At 52.0% G+C, this 6347-nt stretch overlaps 1 pseudogene; it reads right to left on the bottom strand.

The window, feature by feature from the left end:
- Positions 1-282: 282 nt before the first annotated feature.
- On the bottom strand, positions 283-5015 carry LOC141372069 (acrosin-like; annotated as a pseudogene).
- Between the last annotated feature and the right edge of the window lie 1332 nt (positions 5016-6347).

The raw sequence follows: 6347 nt of genomic DNA, 5'->3' as shown, positions 1-6347 counted from the left end.
ACACACAAGCAACTGCACCCTGTTGGAGGGTGACAGAGGGAAGACATATTTGCTGAGGGAGTGTTTGGATTGAGTCGGGCAGTGCAGGTAGGAAGAAGTCTAGAAATCATCCCTTCATAGATTTGATAGATAGATAGATGATAAATAGATAGATAGATAGGTAGATAGATAGATAGATATAGATATATTTTATATATCTATATTTATGTTTATATTTATTTATTTCATCTTTCTATTCTTGGGAGTAAAGGGCTCACTGGATCTGTTTGGAGTGTTGTCAGATTAGGAGGAGGTGGTCTGTTCTGGGAGATCTGTGGTCTCCATTTCATAATACCACTTTTCATTAGAAAATGTCCTCCCCTCCAAGATCTCTGTGAGTTGCTAAAGTCGCTTAGCAACATAAAGTACTTGGGAAGCGTTAGTGATATGTGGGGGAGCAGGTGGGGGTGGGGCTGGGGTTGGCGCCGGGTTTTGGGTCAAGTTCGAGGGCGAGATGCAGGGGGGCTGGGAGGATGTCGAGGAGGGCGTTGGAAGTACCAAGGAGGGCAAGCAGAAGTGCGGACAGAGGGTTGTCTAGCTTGGATAGCTTGAGAATTCGGATGGGGAGGGGTGGGCGATTGAGCCATGTGCAAGGCCTTAGAACCGATCTTGGAAGCATTCCAATTCAGATAGGCCCAGGTGGCCATGTAGACTCCCGGGCGCTTAGTTCCGGCACAGCCTACCCCCAGCTTTGACTCTCATGGCCATATAAGTGTTTGCAACTTTGTCTCTGCACATGAGAGACCCGCCGCTGTCCCCATTCCCAGAAGGACACAGACGTCACTCTCTCTGGACCACTCTTCCCCTGCCCAGAGGGCCATAGGCTCTGGAAGGACAGTTTGTTCAGTCACATGGCTTCTTGCTGTCATGAACACAAATAGTGGTGGTAAACTTTGAGTTGATATCAACAGCTTTAGGTGGATGTGAGAAGGGGATGGATTATCACGGGTCTCCTTGCAGTGAGGAGGGAAGATAAGCGACGCATGTGTCCATGTATGAAGCTTTATGCATACATGGGCGTGTGTGTACAGGTGGATTTGAAGGTTTTGTATTCTGGTGAGGAGAGGTAAGAATTCTCTTCCAGGGTGGTGTTCCGGTGGTATGATCTCTGTGTCACGGTGTGATAAATCTCTCTGTGTGGTGACTGGTTCTTTATAGGGGCCCCAGGTATCACCTCCCATCCTCACTGCTACAAGATGGGACCAGGGAAAGGGTCACTGAAGCAGGGACCTGGAAGGAGTGGAGTTCAGGGATTCAAAAAAGAGGTGTTGACAGGGAAAGGGGCGCCCAAAGAAAATTACCTGGCAGGTGTTGATCTTACCTTCAGGGTACCCTTCACACCCATTGGTTGAACAAATGCGCCCGTTTTACCACCGGGTGGAGTTAGAATTCGAGGTCGATGAAGTTCACACGGGCCTCCTGCAGTGTAGGTGCGATCCTGTAGGCTATAGCCAGGTGGTTTGGTGGTCAGTGATCACAGAAGACATGTTTTGGGAAAGCCCTGCCTCCTCCTTCCATGGAATCCCCATCATACTGAAATGTTCTACTTCAACCTAAAATCCATGAAAGTCAATGCCCCTGGCCTCTCAGACACTTGTGAAGGATGTAGGATGTTGGAGGCATATGCAGGTGAAGAGGAGGGGCAGTGCATGTTGGATGAGGAGATGCGGCTGCAGGAATGTGTGTTGATGCCAGATGAATATTCACAGCTACAACCAGGATGTGTCACCTCATTTACACCCCACAGTGACCCCCTGTGTTCAGCGCTGTGACTCACCTTGCCTCCAATCAAGAGCTTGGAGCACCACTGGCCCAAACATGCTGGTAGGGATGTGGTGTGACTTGGATTCAGACCAAGGTTTTCCTCTTTACACTCAAATGCAGGACACACATTACATTTCCCCACAGTACAGGTATAAGTCCCCCTCATTGCCTTTTATCCCCGTTAAACCCCTAGGCTCAGTTCTGTACAGGATCTGCTGGAGCTGGGCAGATGTGTCCCTCCCCGCATGCCTCCAATCCGTTTTGAAGTTACAGAGAGGGAGGAGCTGCAGGATGGCCTCCACACACACAGATCTGTCAGGGGCATGGGTGGTTGGAATAACCGGAAGGCAGGTCAGAACCTCCTGTACAGCCCCAGAGGCTCCATCATGACCTTTGGGTTAAGAAAGGCCCAGCCTCTGCTATGATTCCATTAGCCAACCACACACCTGGCTATAGGGGAAGCTATCCCTTCTTCATCAAGTGGCCTCCCCCCACCACAGCCGCAACCAACGCCCAGCCACAGCCTGGTGGGTGGGTCTGAAATCGCCTGCATCTGGGTGGAGACATGGCTGATCACACTTGGAACATGGCAGTGTAGGCCAAGTGGGAATCCAGAAGCAAGTGGAGCAAAGTGGATGAACCTAGGCATACAGCATTCAGACTGTGTGTTTGTGTGGCTTGGACTGCATCTCCAGGCCCTTCAGGTCAACTTTGCGTACCACCCAAGCAGGGTTAGTTTTGTACTTGCACTGTCCCCAAGGCAGGGGTGACATGGAAATGACCATCACAACAAGCCTGGTCGTTTATTGTGACCTTATAGATCTAAGGAAGAGCCAGATGACCTGGGAGAGAACTGGATTTTCTCAAGCCCAACACCTTGGCTTTATTGTTATAAAGTCCACAAGAACTTGAAATTCAATAGAAAAGGAAGACTAACCCCGAAGCATATTGGCTCAAGGAGGAGGTAGAAAAAGGAAGGTATGCAAGAATATCACAGAAATTTGCAGGCTGGGGATTTCTTTAAGACTTGGCCATAAAAGTGGGGGATGGATTCACCAGAAGATGGTAGAAATCCCACTAAGTTGAGGAGGATTCTAGAACAAAAGAAGCCTTGTGTGATGTCCAGGGTGTAGCTGGGAGTCCATAAACCTTTTGAGAGATAGGACAGCAAAGGTGGTGGTAGGGGTGGGAGTGTAGGTGGGAACCCTGAGATCAGCCCCTCCAGGGACTCCAGGAACCCTGGGACACTGCGCACCTGTTTGGGTGGGTGGGCAGAGCAGGGTATGCTGGGGGGGTGGGGCAAGAAGAATGCTCTAGAGGCCTCAGCAGAGCTATGGACATCAATAGCCAGACAGAGGTTGATAACCCAGGTCAGGGAGGGAAGGGCCAGCAGAGGCCAGTGAAAACAGGGGTGCCCGGGAGGAGAAGCAACCCAATCAGAGAAGGGGGGCAGCCTAGAGAGAGGGAAGAAAAGTTACAGGAAGCATTCTGAAACTACCAGGGTTTTGTCACCAGAAAACCCTGAGTTTGAACCCCAAATGACTGAAGTGCCTTGAATTAGGAGTCCTCAGTTTTCCATTATCAAGGGACAGAAGAGCTTCCAGTCTCTCTTCTCATCCCCAATGTGACTGGGTAAAAAGTCCATGTGGTCACCTGTGGAAAGCTGAAAGGCCTAACCTACTCGTCAAACCCTTGCTGCCCACTGCTGGCCTGCCAAGAACCCTGTCCCCTCTCTCCAGAGAAAACGATGACACTCAGATGGGGAGGGAGGATTCTCGCACTGTGACCACCGAGGGTGGGGAGCAGAGGTTCACTGAGGTCTAGGGGGCGGGGCTCTGGGTTCTCAGAGCTCAGAGACCACGTGACATGGCCCTTCAACTCACAGATGTGGAAATGGATGTCCAGAGAGGAGAGGAGTTGGCCCACAACCACAAAACCCCATCTCGAGCTCTTCTCCAATTGCCATTTCAGGGGACAATACTGCATTTCCAGAAGGTAGTCACTGGGGTTCCAGGTCCCAGATAGAGTCACAGCCCATACCCCATTCGAAAAATGCCCAGGTTCTCCTGGGGCTGCATGCACCCTTCCACCCGGCGACCACATGAGCCATCAGTGGTGAGGTGGTGGACAGGGGACTCGGCAGCCAGTTTCTCCCGCTCTAAAAGGGGACAGTGTCCCCCATTCAGGTGGACATCACCACTAGGCACCACATATGGCCCCTGCACTTCAGAGACCAGTAAGGAAATGACCAGCAGTCCCCCTACCCCTGTGAGAGCCCCTCCTATACTCACCTTTCTATTTCAAGAATCCCCAGCCAGCCACCCGCAGGCCTGGGGAACTCCAGGTGGGCCCACCCTAAATTTGGGCAGGCAGCCTATTCCGATGAATTGCCCACAGGGAACGGGATGGGTGATCTTCATGAGAGCGATGCAATTGTGCTCTAAACTGGGAATGTATTTCTCGTGAATGATGATTTCTCAACATATCTCTCCTGTTGAGGCGGCATCGCTGGCTTATCGTTCCCATATATAATTTCCCTTGCTCCAAAAATCAGGCTCCAGTCATATACATTTCTGTGGGCACAGAGGCAAGCCAGGTCATCCTCAGAAAGGACGGGCTCCGGCACCTGGGTGGCTCAGATGGTTAAGCATCTGCCTTCAGCTCAGGTCATGATCCCAGGGTCCTGGGATCGAGTCCCGCATCAGGCTCCCTGCTCCTTGGGAGCCTGCTTCTCCCTCTGCTTCTCTCTCTCTCTCTCTGTCTCTCATGAATAAATAAATAAAATATTTAAAAAAAAAAAAAAAGAAAGGACGGGCTCGACAGAAACCTCTGGTGACCATGATCTTCAGAGCCCTCCCTTAGCAAGGGCCTGGGTCCACCCACTCACGGTCTGGTTGCCACAAGGCCCAGAGCCCCGGGGAGACTGAGCACAGAGAGCCCTGGAGAATGTACCTTTCTGGGAAGAGCCTTTCTGAAGACCTCCCTCCACGCACTCCCACACGTACTTTTTGGTGATGAAGCTGTGGGCAGCAGTAAGCAGGCAATGGGAGTTCAGCAAGGTGCCTCCACACGCATGGTACCTTCGGTTATTATGGGACATGAATACCTGGTGGCTGACCATCCAGGGCCAGGCCCCGATTGTTGCATCCTGCCCTCCGATGATACGGCCACTTCCCGGTGGGTTCTGCCTGTACCATAACCCACAGGGGGCACTGGGGAGAGACCAGGGGCACAGTTCAAACCAAGAAGAGGCACAGCCTGTCCTCGCACCTGCACGATGGGCGAAGCAGGGCTAGGGGGCTGGGCAAACTGGGGCATCCGGGACTATGGAGGGTCCGAGGGGGGGCTGCTGAGAGGCGCTGTCAGGGTGGTAGGGAAGCAGGAAGCTGCAGGCTTCAGGAACTGGTTTTGAGGTGTATGAGAGCTGCGGTCATGTGGGTGTAGCCCCAAGGCGAGTATCACAGGGCCTGGTGTTTCCTACATGACTCACTCCAGGTCTCTTTTCTGGGACCTACATGCAGGAAGATGTGTCTCCTATATCTGAGGGTCAGGAATTCTCACCACAATCACCTGAATATCCTGAGGTTTCATTTTCTCTGATTGTCAAGAGACCTCATTTCACCGACTGGAGGATGACAAATGCTCACCTCACATACCTGCATGTTAAGAAGATTCACATTCCTGTAGGAGTGTGAGGAGGTCACACCTCCACCTACATGAAGGGCAGTGTTCCCTCCTCTCCCTGAGTGTAAGCTCTCCACCAGACAATCTGAGCATCAAGAGGTTGTCCCTGGCCTGCCTGCGTGTCAGGAAACCTTATAGCTTCTTCCTGAGTGTTATGAGTTTTCAGATTGTCAAATGAGCTCTATTCTCCTCCTAAGTTTCTAACTGAATTTCACAATTTCTCAGCTCACATAACTTTCAGGAGGTCACATGCCCTTCAACTGAATATCCAGTAGGTCTTATATATCTTACTGGAGTATCAGGAGTCATCATCTCCTAACCTTAACCCTAACCCTAACGCTTACTCTAACCCTAAACCTCACCCTAACCCTAACCCTAACATTAACCCTAACCCCTCACCCTCAACCTAAACGTAACCCTCACCCTAACCCAGTGCTGGTCAGCAGAGTGTCTGGAAGGCCAGGCCTCCAGAGCCCCTGCTAGCCCAGCCAGAGACTCCCTGAGCCCAGAGCGAGCACTCCCCTGCCTGCCCAGCCACGCACTTGCCCCTGAGCTTCATGATGGCCTGTTCTTCACCCTGAAGATGAGCTGGCCAACAAGGAGGTTAGTCCCGCTGGTGGGACAGGCTGTAGGTACAGTACAGAGTGACACCATGTGAGCTAGAAGGAGCCACACTCTAATTTCCCTCACGGAGCCTGCTCAGGAGCAGGAGTCTGGGTGCCCTAGGGGCGAGCACACAGAAGGGTCTGTGCTGACCAGGATGCCATGGACCCTAGGGAGAGTCCAATCTGCCCTCTCCCCACTCCTGCCTGGCCTCACCTCTCCTCACTGTGGGGCTGCAGGACCAGGAACCAGGCCCC

This window comes from Callorhinus ursinus, unplaced genomic scaffold, assembly GCF_003265705.2.
Source record: "Callorhinus ursinus isolate GAN/ISIS: 27379988/994484 unplaced genomic scaffold, GSC_fseal_2.0 scaffold679, whole genome shotgun sequence".
Lineage (NCBI taxonomy): Eukaryota > Metazoa > Chordata > Mammalia > Carnivora > Otariidae > Callorhinus > Callorhinus ursinus.
The sequence above is the reverse complement of the archived record's forward strand: the minus strand, read 5'-3'. Positions and strand labels throughout refer to the sequence as shown.